Source organism: Onychomys torridus, chromosome 8 (assembly GCF_903995425.1).
Source record: "Onychomys torridus chromosome 8, mOncTor1.1, whole genome shotgun sequence".
NCBI classification, from domain to species: domain Eukaryota; kingdom Metazoa; phylum Chordata; class Mammalia; order Rodentia; family Cricetidae; genus Onychomys; species Onychomys torridus.
The window spans coordinates 50,158,610-50,171,972 of record NC_050450.1 but is presented as its reverse complement, the minus strand read 5'-3'; the positions used below and the strand labels follow the sequence as shown (position 1 = coordinate 50,171,972).

Sequence of the window (13,363 nt, the reverse complement as noted above, 5' to 3'; positions counted from 1 at the left end):
CGTGACTATGAGACTGAATATCGTGTACTTATCGGCCTCCTGTATTTTTCCAGGAATCACCTGTTTAGAACCTTTCCCAATTTTCTAGCTTATTTTTTTTCTGATACATGGGAATTCTTCATTATACAACAGTCTTTGTGGCAAGTGTACCCCACATGCTTCTCTCTACCAGCCACTAGCCTGTCTTCGTGGGTGGGGCAGCAGCTCCTATCCTGTGGAGTCTCCAGATTACAGGAAAGGTTTTCTTAAGCCAAAAGGACTACACATTTGATTCTATAAAACACATACAATGTACATTTTTGCATACAAAATACATATATTTACACTTTACATACTCTCTATACATCTACACACACCAGACACTTTCTGTGTGTGCTTGAAAGTGTAGTTTTTATTTCTTCACCTCCCAAAACCACCTTATCTAGTTTCTTCTTTTGACAGCTACTTTACACATTCCACTCTCCCTATATGTCACAAAAGAATAAATTACCATGATGTGCTAATGAGACAGAAATACACCTCACCTCACCTTCCCTCCCCCCACCAGATTATCCCAAATCTTACAATGGAAAATGTTGAAGACATAAAAATTGATTATGAAATCCAGAACTCGTGAGGCAGAGGCAAGTGAATCTCTGAGTTTGAGGCCATGATGGTCTGCAGAACAAGTTCCATGACAGCCAGGGATACACAGAGAAACCCTGTCTCAAAAAAACAAAACCAACCAAAAAAGATTATGAAATAATAAAAAGTGGAGCTGGAGAGACAGACAACTCACTACCACTTGTAACCCCAGCTTCAGGAGATGCGAACACCCCTTTCTGACCTCTGCAGACACTGAACTCACATGCACAACCCCTCCCCCACATATACACAGATACAAAAACTTCAAAAATATATCAGAGAGCATGGGGTTCCTTACAAATGATACTAGAAAAACAGTTTAGTGTTATTTTTAAATGTCACTTAAATCCACCATCCACATCAACCAGCAGAGTAAATGCTAGAAGGAAATAAATCCCATAAAGGAGAAGACTCAGAGAAAAAAAAAAGTAGGACAGATTCAACTGTGGAAAAAATACTAAATGGCCCCATGTTTTTCCAGTAATTCATTTTTATTTTATTTATTTACTATTTATTTTAGGGGTTGTAGGGATTAAACCCAGGGTCTTGTATATGGCTAAGCAAGCATCTACCAAATTCATTTTTTTACCCCTTTGGTTATTTGAGACAGGGTCTCTCTGTATAGTCCCTGGCTGTCCTGAAACTCACTCTGTAGACCAGGTTGGCCTCTAACTTAGAGGTCTGCCTGCCTCTGCCTTCCCAAGTGTTGAGATTAAAAGCATGCACCACCACCACCACCACCACCACCACCACCACCACCACCACCACCTGGCCTTCCAAATTCAATTTTTTTTTTGAGCTAAGGATCGAACCCAGAGCCTTTGCACTTGCTAAGCAAGCGCTCTACCACTGAGCTAAATCCCCACCCAAATTCAATTTTTAAGATTTATTTTATTTGGATTATGCATCTGTGTGTAGGCAGGTGGGTGTATATACTTGGGTGCTGGTGCCTGCAAGGAGGTATCAAATACCATGGAACTGCTGTTCTCAGCGGTTGTGAGCTACCTGGAGTGTGTGTTAGGAACTGAAACAGAGCCCTCCGCAGAGGCAAGAAGTGCTCTTCACCACTTGGCATCTCTCCAGATCCATGAAAAACCTTTAGAAGCTTAACAATGAGCTGGAGAAAGTAACTGGCAAAAAACATGACAGACGTCATGCTGTGACGACCACCTGACAGAAACAGCCTAAGGAAGTAAGGCCTCTCTTTGCACTCATGGCTTTGCAAGTTTCAGACTGGGTTGGGGGTGGGAGGGGGTGTGTGCTCCTCTCATGAAGGAATCAGAGCAAGGGTGACAAGAAAGAGCCCCGGAGTGAGAGGCACACCTCAGGGCTGTGGTCCTCCAACCAGACCTACTTCCCACGCTCCCACCAAAGCCAAAGTCTCCTCAATTCTGGATCTACTGGTGGATGAAGGCATTGGTTAAGTCTGAATCCTCATCTAGTCATCTGTGGGAATGTCCTCACAGAACGTCTGGAGTATGCTTTATGAACCTCTTAGGCATCCTTGGTCGGATCAAGTTGACATTCAAGATCAACATCACATATAGTCCACTAAAACCTCATGAAAATCAGCAGAGACAAGATGGGTGCAGACCTTAAAACACCGTCCAAACAAGCATGTGAGAATGGAGGTGGTCAGCCTCACACCTTGTTATCTCCATGGTGGCAAATAGATGAGATTAAACCAGAATGCTCACACACAGTGGGTAGAAAGTAACCCAGAAGCACCTATGGAAAAGGCTCACACCAGGTCTGGAGCAGCTCAGGGGTACAGCATACGCTTCATGCTAGGCTCTGTGTTCAGGCCCTGTGACATACACGACGTGTTCACACCCTTTGACCCAGTGATCCCACACTGTCAAGTTTTCAGATATAACCCATAAACATGGGAAACATTCTTTGACCAAAGAGAGTCACCGAAGTGTTATTTATAATGCAAGAAACGGAAGGAATGAAGAAAAGAAGGGGGAGGGGAAAAGGCAGGGTGGAGCGGAGGAAGACGGAGGGAAGAGAGAGGAGAAGCAAAGCAACCTCCTTTTTAGTTTTAAAGTTTTTTTATTTTTCCAGTTAACTGATTGACTATTGAAACAGAGTCTCACTATGTAGTCCTGGCTGGCCTAGAACTCACAGCGATCTACCTGCCTCTGCTTTCTGAGTGCTAAGGTCAAAGGCACGAGTCACCACACCCGCCTTCTTTTTTTAACCTAATTTTTAGAAACAGACTAGTTAATTTAGTGGGTGATCATACAACAGGATGTTATGCCTTATTTAAAACAACTGTCAGAGCACACCACACTGAAATACTCTTAGGCTCACTTACAAGCAGAAATACTGAGACATTCACAGTTGACTTGGGGTGTGGGCAAGTCACTGTTCTTGCTAACTTCCATTTGCTAACTGTTGTATCAGAGCGTAGCTCTGGACCAGGAAGTCAAGACAAGGCTTCCCATTTTGCCTGCGCCATCACCTGTCTGTCCGGCTGCCTGACCTTGCTGTGCCTCTGCCCGATCAGGTGTGAAGTAAAGCTAGCTACCTCGGGAGCGACTGTGAGCAGTGAAGGGCTGGAATGGTGCTTGCAAAGCACAGGAGAACGTTGCCTGCTCCAGGGTGAGAGCTCCAGAACGTCACTTTTGTCATTTAACATTTGAAAAATAAAACTGAAATGAGTTTTTTAAAAAAAGATGGCTTATATGCAAGAGTTCATTTCCAATTCCGGAGTTTCAAATGAAAGCCGAGCACGGCTCATTTTGCATTCTCCTCTGCCTTTAGGGGTTTCTGTCTAGATGGCACTTGGCAGTAACTTGCTTAGCAATGGGAAGGTCCTGGAAAGTGCAACCCAGCTACTCTAAAAAAAGATCCTTGGCTGAGCAGCGGTGGCACACGCCTTTAATCCCAGCACTCGGGAGGCAGAGGCAGGCGGATCTCTGGAGTTCGAGGCCAGCCTGGTCTACAGAGCAAGCTCCAGGACAGACACCAAAACTACACAGAGAAACCCTGTCTCGAAACAACAAACAAACAATAAAGTCCCCTATGTGGCATAGGGAATGTAGAGAATGATGGAACTCCACTGGGACAAAAGGAGCCCCAGAGGCTGCAGAGATACACCCTTCACCTTTGCATTCTGAAAGGGAGGATGGATCCATTTTGCAACTTACAATATGAACTCCTCCAATTACTGAACTAAATCATTCCAATAAAAAGTTAAGAGTCAACCGGAAAAGAAAATCAAAACCCAAAGCCCAGAAAACAGATTAGAAACTAAGAATAGAAACCCAGGCTCCTTTGTAAGATATAACAAAGTATTGACAGCCTTCTGCGGGGTCTGGGAAGAGAGTCCCAGAAGAAACCACAGAACACACAGGTTCCTAGAAAAGCCATGACCATTGCCCTGCCATTACTTTGAAATTCTCCCATCTGGGATTTCAGACCCCAGAACAAAGTCTGGCCCAGATGTTGAGCACTGGGATAGAATCTACCCTCCGCTAGATGCAAGGTCACACACTCCACATGCTGATGTCCTCCAGGAGAAATAACTCTAGATCCTTCTGAGGACCAAGAACCTTAGCTAGAGGTTTTTCTCCACAGGACTTTAGACTTCTACCCCAACCAAAAGAACACACCAAGCAGGCCTAGTCTCCATCCTTATGAGGAGACCACTCTGCATTTCTAGTGACTAGCACCCAAGGAGAAGGCTTCTCTGAAGAATTCTATACAGTAGCTTCAGCATGAATCATCCTGACTTTGCACAATGAAAAAAAAAAATGACTCACAAGAAGACGGCTCCTCCCAAGATAGCATACGAGTTTCAAATGCATTTTCAGCCCCCAAAGCAGGCATGTAGTGTTTGCTCCTGTAGTCCCCAGGCACAACAGAAGAAGGCAGTGCTGCTGTGTAAGTGGCGACCTCTTCCCCAGACAGAGCCATCTCCCAAGACTTTCCAACCCCATCTTAAATGATGACCAGCTCCGTACTTACTACAAAGCCCTTGAGTCCTGGGAACCGCTGCTGGCCTCAGTCTGTAAGCCCTCTGCACTATTCTGAGCCAGTTGCTGCCTGGGAGGAAAACCACATTCAGCAAGCACTTGGGCAAGGCCTGCTCAGGAAGCAGGCGGGCTCTGCTCCCCATGCCCCTCCCACCCCGCCCCCTAATACACATACTGACAAGTTCACATATATCCGTGGATGCAAAATCAAATTTCTCTCTGACTGAGTCCCAAGTACTTAATTTGACTTCTCCAAAATTAAAAATGTAAAGATGTCGGCTGGCTAGGAATGAAAGGGAACTCCAACCCACAAGGGGCACAAATACAAACACTCTGAGACATCTAACCAAAGGAAAAAGCCAGTCTGGCCTCAAGCTTCAGGACCCACGCTCCCCCATGAGTGTGGTTGGCTGTAGAGTTCTAGGTTAAGAGGAAGTCAGGAACCAGGAAGCTCTTCAAAGCAGGCTGCTCCCAGGAGTCAACTGAAAGATCTCAGCGGCCCCTTAACCACTGGGCTTTCAGTAATTTGTTGTGATTTTGTGTGTTCATCCTAAATAAATAGGTTCATACTTAATGTTAAACTTAGAAAGCTCCCAAATGATACACCCACCCTCATAAGACCTGGCTTGCATAGCCCCTGCCACTATGCAGGACTCAGCAAACCCCCATGACCACTAACTGCTGTACCAGGGGCAGTGACACTTTGTAGAAAACATATGCAAGAAATTCTGTGATGGTAAACACCAAGGAACCAGCCTGGGAAAGGGAGGCAGAATCAACTATAAATAAAATGCAAAAGCCAATGATGGAGTAAGCATACCCGGATAGCCTTGGGTTCTGTGGTCTGCTGGTACAAAGCAGGTTATGAAATAATCACAAACAAGCATGTCATCACCTCCGTGTGAGGTGTCCTCCATAGGCTCCTGTGTTTGAGCACATGGTCCCCAGCTGGTGGCGATGCTTTGGGAGGGTGTGAGACCTTTAGGGCATGGAACCTGACTGGAGTTGCTGGAAGTGGGTCCTTGAATGTTCTACTGGATTCTGGCTCTAACACTTGGTCCTTACCATATGGAGACGTAGCTATGGGCTCCTTCTGCGCACACCCTTGATGAACTGAGACCCTCTCAAACTATGTGCTAAATCAAGGTCTTCCTCCCTTCAGCCACTTCTATTAGGCGTTTAATCACAGATGTGGCAAAAAAATAATAATAATAATAATACAAAAAACAATGGGGGTCAGGATAACCTTGGTTATAAACAACAATAAGTAAAATACTTAAAAGTCTAATTGGTCACATTACAGTGTGTCCAGATCATTCACCCTTATGCCACAGTTAGCAACAATTTACCCTCTGTCTGCACTGAATGTGTTAGTCTGCTTTCCATCCTGTCAAAATACCCAGCAAAGTCAAACAAAAGAGGGAAAGTTTGCTTTGACTCGGGGCTCTAGGGGAATCAATCTACAGTTGCTTGGAGTCATTGTTTCTGGTCCTGTGTGGTATGGCACACTGTACATGGCAGGGCCAAGCAGCTCACCTCATGACAGCTGGGAAAACCAGAGAACCAGAAGGGCCAGGGTCAAAATGTATCCTCCAAGGGCAGAATCCCAGAGCCAGTGAGATAGCTCAGCAGGGAAAGGCACTTGTCACCCAGCTTGACAGGTGGACCCCCAGAGCACACACAATAGTGAAAAGAAAGACCCAAATCTACCGCATTGTCTTCTGATTTCTATCCCTGCCAACAGCATTAGCATGTACACACACTCTCTCTCTCTCTCACACACACACAAATACATATACACTGACACACATAAAAACATACACACGCATATAAACACACAACTCACATATACATACATACTCACACAGATACACACTGACATACACATTCATACACACACAGACACAAATACATATTATAATAATAAATGATTTTTTAAAAGAAAAGAAAGTGCTGTTAATGACCTAGTTTCTCCAATGAGGATCACCTCCTATATTTTCCACTATCTACCAGAGCCTCTTCAGTTATCAAAGCATAAATCAACTAATCCATCCTCAAGATCAGAGCATCCACAACCCAATAATTCTCAATAATCTTCTGGACTAGAGGTGAGGCTTTTCACATGTGAGCTTTTGAGGGTCTTTTCGAATCCAAATAATAGTGGCTGGGGACACAGTTCAGTGGTAAACTATTTACCTGGTGTGGTGGTTTGAAAGAAAATGGCCTCCAGAGGCAGTGGCACTATTAGCAGGTGTGGCCTTGATGGAGTAGGTATGGCCCTGAAGGAAGTGTGTCACTGTGGAGGTGGGCTATGAGGTCTCATATATGCTCAAGCCATGCCCAGTGTTTCAGACCACTTCCTACTGCTTGTAAGTCAAGGTATAGGATTCTCAGCTCCTTCTCCAGCACCATGCCTGCCTGCATGCCATCAGTTCGCACAATGATGATAATGGACAAACCTCTGAAAATGTAAGCCAACTTAATTAAATGTTTTCCTTTATAAACATTGCCATGGTCCTGGTGTCTCTTTACAGCAACAAAAACCCTAAGACAGAGGTTGGTACCACTGACTAGGGGATTGCTGTGATAGGCCTGACCAAGCTTTTGTTTCAAGAAATATGGACCTTGGACTGTGGATTAGAAAGGCAGTTGAATGCTTTAAGTGCTACTTAATGGGCTATACTAGCAGAAGCATGGAAGTCTGTGATGCTGAGGATGATTTGAACTGTGGGTGCCTGACTCAAGATGTTTCAGAGGAAAGAATTTGAGTCTGTTGCCTAGACACCATTCTTGTGATATTTTGGTGAGGAATATGACTGCCTTTTGCCCTTGTCTGAAGAGTATGCCTGAGGCTAAAGTGAAGAGTTCTGGATTAATTCCATTGACAGAAGAAATCTCAAAAAAGCCAAGTATAGACACTGTGGTTATTAGTGGTAACTCTAATGAAGATTGATAATGAAAAGGAGCAAGCTGAGTGTGGTGGTATTGTGTTCCCCAAAATATTGTGCACCGTAATAAACTTATCTGGGGTCAGAGACAGAAAAGCCACAATATTAAACATAGAGAATAGGCACACGCCTTTAATCCTAGCATTCCAGAGGCAGAAATCCATTTATTCAAGGATACAGCCAAGCATGGTGACTCACACCTTTAATCCCAGGGAGTGATGGCAGAATGCAGAGAGATATATAAGGTGTGAAGACCAGAAAGTAGAATCATTTGGCTGGTTAAGCTTTTAGGCTTTGAGAAGCACAGTTCAGCTGAGATTCATTCTGGATGAGGACTGAGAGGCTTCCAGTCTGAGGAACCAGGATCAGCTGAGGAATTGGCAAAGTGAGGTAGCTGTGGTTTGTTCTGCTTCTCTAATCTTCCAGCAATCACCCCAATACCTGGCTCAGGTTTGATTTAATTAATAAGACTTTTTAAGATTCCTGCTACAGCTGAGCAAAGTAAATTACAAAATGTAGAACAATTTGAGGAGAAATGTACATCAGGAGTGGAGTTAACTGGAATGGAGTTAAGTCCTGTGTTCCAGGAGATGAACAGATTAAGAAATGAAATAAAGAGAATGATAATCTCAGGGCAAAATTCCACCCAGTTAATTTTCAACTTGTGAAAAGGAACTAAAGAAAAGCTTAGAGCCAGGTGTGGTGGTAAAGGCCTTTAATCCCAGCACTGGGAAGGCAGAGGCTGGTGGATCACTGAGTTTGAAGCCAGCCTGGACTGCAGAGCAAGTTCTAGAATAGCCAAGCTTAGGTAGTGAAGGACACTATTGAAAACAGAAGGCTGGTTAAGATGTAATTGAACAAGGGGCCATGTTCCAGCCCCAGTAAGCAGCAGAACTTAGCAGCTTCAGCCACATAGTTCTGGTTTCAAGGATAGAAGAAAGGTGTTATGGAACCTTCCTCCGTGACTATGGAAAGCCGCTGAGGCCATATGTCAGGGGTGTCCCTGAATGGAGCCTATAGAGACCACTGTGTGAAGCTGTATAGTTGAAGCCTGGATTGCCTTGGAGACCCCAAGATGTTGGAGATATCAGAGCCATGGGATACCTGCTGAGGAAAGCTGCTAAAAGGGAGTAGAACCAGCCCAAGGGAAAGAAGTGTGTTGCATTCAACAGAACTGAAAGAAGCTGGAGATCTGAAGAGCGCTTTGACATCAGACATGGAGATGCAGAGTTTGGAGCTTGCCCAACTGGTTTTTGGTCTTCCTTGGTCCAGTATTTCCTCACTTTCTTTGAAACTCTTATAGACTATGGGGACGTTTGGAGTTGGACTGAATGCATTTTTGCATTACAATATGGCTACAAGCTTTTGGGGGTCAGGGAATGGAAGGTGGTAGTTTGAAAGAAAATTGCCCCCAAAGGATGTGGCACTGTCAGAAGGTGTGGCTTTGTTGGAGTAGGTATGGCCTTGTTGGAGGAAGTATGTCACTGTGGAGACAGGCTTTGAAATCTCATATATACTCAAGCCACACCCAGTGTTTCAGACCACTTCCTGTTGCCTGTGCATCAAGGTGGGGGATTCTCAGTTCCTTCTCCAGCACCATATCTGCCTGTATGCCACCATGCCGCACAATGATGATAATGGACTAAACCTCTGAAAATGCAAACCACCCAAATCAGATGTGTTTCCTTTACAAGAGCTGCCATAGTATTGTGTTTCTTCACAGCAATAGAAACCCTAACTAAGACACCAGGCATTCACGGCAATAGAAACCCTAACTAAGACACCAGGCATTCACGGCCCAAGTCCAATCCTTAGTACCTAAAAATGAATCCAAACAGTAAAACAGACTCTTCAATGGAACAAGAGCAAATTAAATCTAGCAACATATACAAATGATGCTATGCCATGACCAAAGGAGATTTATACCAGCATTTTTAGATTGATATCACAAATGAGAACCAGACAACATAATTCACATTAAAAGAATAAAAGAGAAAACCCACACAACCATTTCAACAAATGTAGAAAAAACACTTGACAAAAGCCAATAGGCTTTTATGATTAAAAAAATTTAACCACTAGGAATAAAATGGAATTTCCTCAACACAACAAAAGGCAATGACAAAATGCCCACGACCAGCATTGTGTGTAATGTGAGAGCCTGAAACCTGTCTCTGGAGGCCAGAAACAAGACCAAAGTTTTCTGCTCTCCTGACATCTAGTCAGCACTGTCCCAGAGACTTTAGTGGGGCATTTAGGCAAGAGAGGGTACCGAGAAGATTAGAAAGATAAAGCCATCTCTAGTAACATAATGGGACCTTGCGAGATATAGAAGGGGATATCTATGATTTAGAAGGGGATGCCTACAATTTAGAAGGGGATATCTACAATTTAGAAGGGGATGTCTCCAACTCGAAGGCTAATGAGAAGGGACCTAGCAAGTTCACAAAAACAAAAACAAAAACAAAACAAAACAACAACAACAACAAAACAAAAAACAAAAAAGAAGATCAAGGCACAAAATCTATTGTGTTTCTATACGCTTGCAGGAGTAACTCCTAATACACCCAGAACACAATTCCATTTTCAGCAACAGCCCCACAGTAAAGTGCTTGCCTCAAAAGCATGACAATCTGAGTCTCATCCCCAGAGCCAATGTACAAATCCCAGGCATGCTGGCTAGTGCTTGTAATTCTAGCACTGGAGAGGCAGAGATGGGAGAATCCGTGAGGCTTGCTGGCCAGCTAGTCCAGCCTAACTGGTGAACTCTGAACTAATGAGAGACCGTGTCTCAGAAGAGGTAAACCATGCTCCTAGGGATAAAACCCAAAGTTGTCCTCTCACTTCCACATTCATGTGTACACACCATACACAAGCATGTGCACTCACTCACACATAAACATTCACATGTACATACATATTAATGCATTAAAAAACTCTAAAGTGGCCGGGCGGTGGTGGCGCAAGCCTGTAATCCCAGCACTCGGGAGGCAGAGGCAGGCGGATCTCTGTGAGTCCAAGGCCAGCCTGGGCTACAGAGTGAGTTCCAGGAAAGGCGCAAAACTACACAGGGAAACCCTGTCTCAAAACAACAACAACAACAAAACAACAACAACAACAACAAAGCAAAAAACAAAACAAAACAAAAATCTAAAGTGTTTACAAATAAATAAGCAGAAGATATGTTCATTGCTAATTGCAAAGCATCAATGGAAAACCTGAAAGGGTGGGCCAGTAAGATGGCTCAGCATTCAGGGTTATAAGGCTTGCCTTATAATTGAACCTGAGTTCAATTTCCCAGAAGTCATCTGGTAGGAGAGAACCAGTTCCCACAAGTTATCCTCTGGTGTGCATGTGCCTACACACATATACATACTCACATAAAATAAATAAATTTTTTAAAAATTAAAATTGAAAAAGTAAGGTAAATGGACAGACATTGTATGTGTTTTGGGACAGGAGGATCTCTGTGAGGTCCAGGCCAGCCTGGTCTACATATCAAATTCCAGGAGAGCCAGGGCTACATAAAGAGACACTGTTTGTTTTTTTAAATCCAGTTATGCGCTCTCTGTTGGAGGTCACAGGGTAGGTCTAAATCTGAGCCCTCCTGGGCTTCTGAGATGGATTCCTGACCACCTCCCACAGGTGGGACAGTTCACACAGCAACACAGCTACATACAGAGATTGGAAGGCACATAAAGGCTGAAGACACTTGTTTTAGAAATGTCCCTGAAGACAGGAGCCTCAGCTATGCTCTGACGAACTTTTTTTTAAAAAAATGTTTATTTTACTTTTATATGTGCATGGGTGTTTGCCTGCAAGTGTGTCTGTGCATCATGTGTGTGTAGTATCCACAGAGACCAGAAGGGGGCAACAGATCCTCCAGTCCTGGAGTTAAAGACAGTAGTAAGCTGCCAAGTAAAACACAGAAATAAACTGTTCCACTACCAGCAGAGTATAACTAAAGCCTGTCTGTGTGGACAGTACGCGATTCCTGCACAGACCTGCTCTGCACTGCATCACACAACACCAGCCAGAAATCTTGCTCTCATTAAAAAGAAGAAAGATTTTAAAGTATGAATTACTTAGCAAGTGAATTATATCTTAATTTAAAAGATAATATTGGAAGTAGTTTATGACATAGAACAATGATTACATATTTTTGGAAAATACATATCATAAATGATAAGAACTCACATTTATATTTATTAAGAATGATTTTCACAGACTAGTAAGATGACAGGAAATTTTAAGTTTCTTTATGTTTTTTAAATTTTCTACACTACAGTAAATATTTGACAATTTTGGGGGTGTCAGCATAAAATAACATTTATTTACATAATTTTTTATCTATAGAACATAACTGCTTGCTTCTTTTTTTTCCCTTTAGTTTTTTGAGACATTTTAGTCTTCTCTATTTAGCCCTGACTGTCCTGGATCTCGCTCTGTAGACTGGGCTGGCCTCAAACTCACAGAGATCCGCCTGCCTCTGCCTCCTGAGTGCTGGGATTACAGGTGTGGGCCACCATGTCTGACAACTGTTTTCTTTAGAATAAGAAAATCTACAAATGACAGATACTGCTTCTTTTATCAAAGACTTCTTCAAGCAAGGCAGTATGCATGGCCATTTGCATTTAAAATAATATAGTGGTAAACAATCATATTAATATTTTTATCTGTCTCTTAATCAACACTTAGACTTTTAAACCACAATATTGGCCACTTACTAAGTGTTCAGGAGGACCAACAATTTTGTGACAGTAAAAACTATACTTGAAGCATGCTGTTGTGCCCATGTACCCGACGGCATCAGATGCTATTTGTCCAGCTCCTCATCTTACACCACAGAAAGCAAGCTCAGCCAGACTGAGAAAGGCTTTCTTAATTGTAGCAGTGGTTAATTTCCTCTGCAGGCACTGTAATCACGTTCTGGATCCCTGAGCAACAGAGTAAGGAGACTGATTACCATGCCACTCAGAGGCATTCATGAGCACGGAGGCTAGAGAGTGCCCTGGAGGCCAAGCCCAGATGCATCCTGCAGTGGGAGGAACCTCCACTTGGGTTACTTTCATGTCTCAACGAGAAACCTGCCAGCTCTCCAAAGAACAAGAATTCTCTAGATCTTTGCCCAAACCAAACCTTAAAAAAAAATGCTCTATTTTGCGGCTGAAAAATAAATTTATCAACCCTAAAAATAACTAGGACAAACTCAAGAAATGAAAGTGATTCTGAATGAGTGTCAAACAGATGTTGGACTAATTTTACAAAGACAGAGAAAGTGTCCTGGAGACTTATTCGTGACAGCAGAGGGGAACTGAGGAGAATTTGAGGATATGGGATGGCAGGACATACTCAGGGTAGGGGAGCAGGGTAAAAACCTTCATGAGCTGCTAAGTTTCATCGAGTCAGTAATGGATCCAGGGTTTATTAACAGATGATGGTTAGCAAATCACGATGGTCACACTAAATGAAATCTGGACACTGACAGAGTATAGAACAAGGATTGTTAGCCAGTGTTCTGTTCCCATAACAAAATACCCAAGATAATCAACTTAAAGGAGAGAAAGATTGACCTTTGGAGACTTGTAGCATGAATCTTAAAAGGTTTTATTAATAAAAACAAACCTGGAGCCAGGTATTGGGGTGATTGCTGGAAGATCAGAGAGACAGAACAAGCCACATCCACCTCATTTTGTCAATTCTTCAGCTGATCCTGTTTCCTCAGACTAGAAGCCTCTCAGTCTTCATCCAGAATGAATCTCAGCTGAACTGCTGCTCAAAAGCCTAAAAGCTTAACCAGCTCTAGTT

The 13,363-nt window shown here is 43.2% G+C and overlaps 1 protein-coding gene across 5 annotated transcripts in view; it reads right to left on the bottom strand.

Annotated features, from left to right (window-relative positions):
* The window catches only part of Specc1 (sperm antigen with calponin homology and coiled-coil domains 1), a 274,206-nt gene that overhangs the window by 224,272 nt on the left and 36,571 nt on the right, over positions 1-13,363 (bottom strand). The window contains exon 1 of one of the 5 annotated variants that reach the window (XM_036196415.1): positions 4,600-4,617. The exons of the other annotated variants lie outside the window; for them this stretch is intronic. The gene's annotated coding sequence lies outside the window, so the exon portion shown is untranslated. Of the gene's footprint in view, positions 1-4,599; positions 4,618-13,363 lie in introns of those variants that run through there. 5 annotated transcript variants of the gene reach the window in all.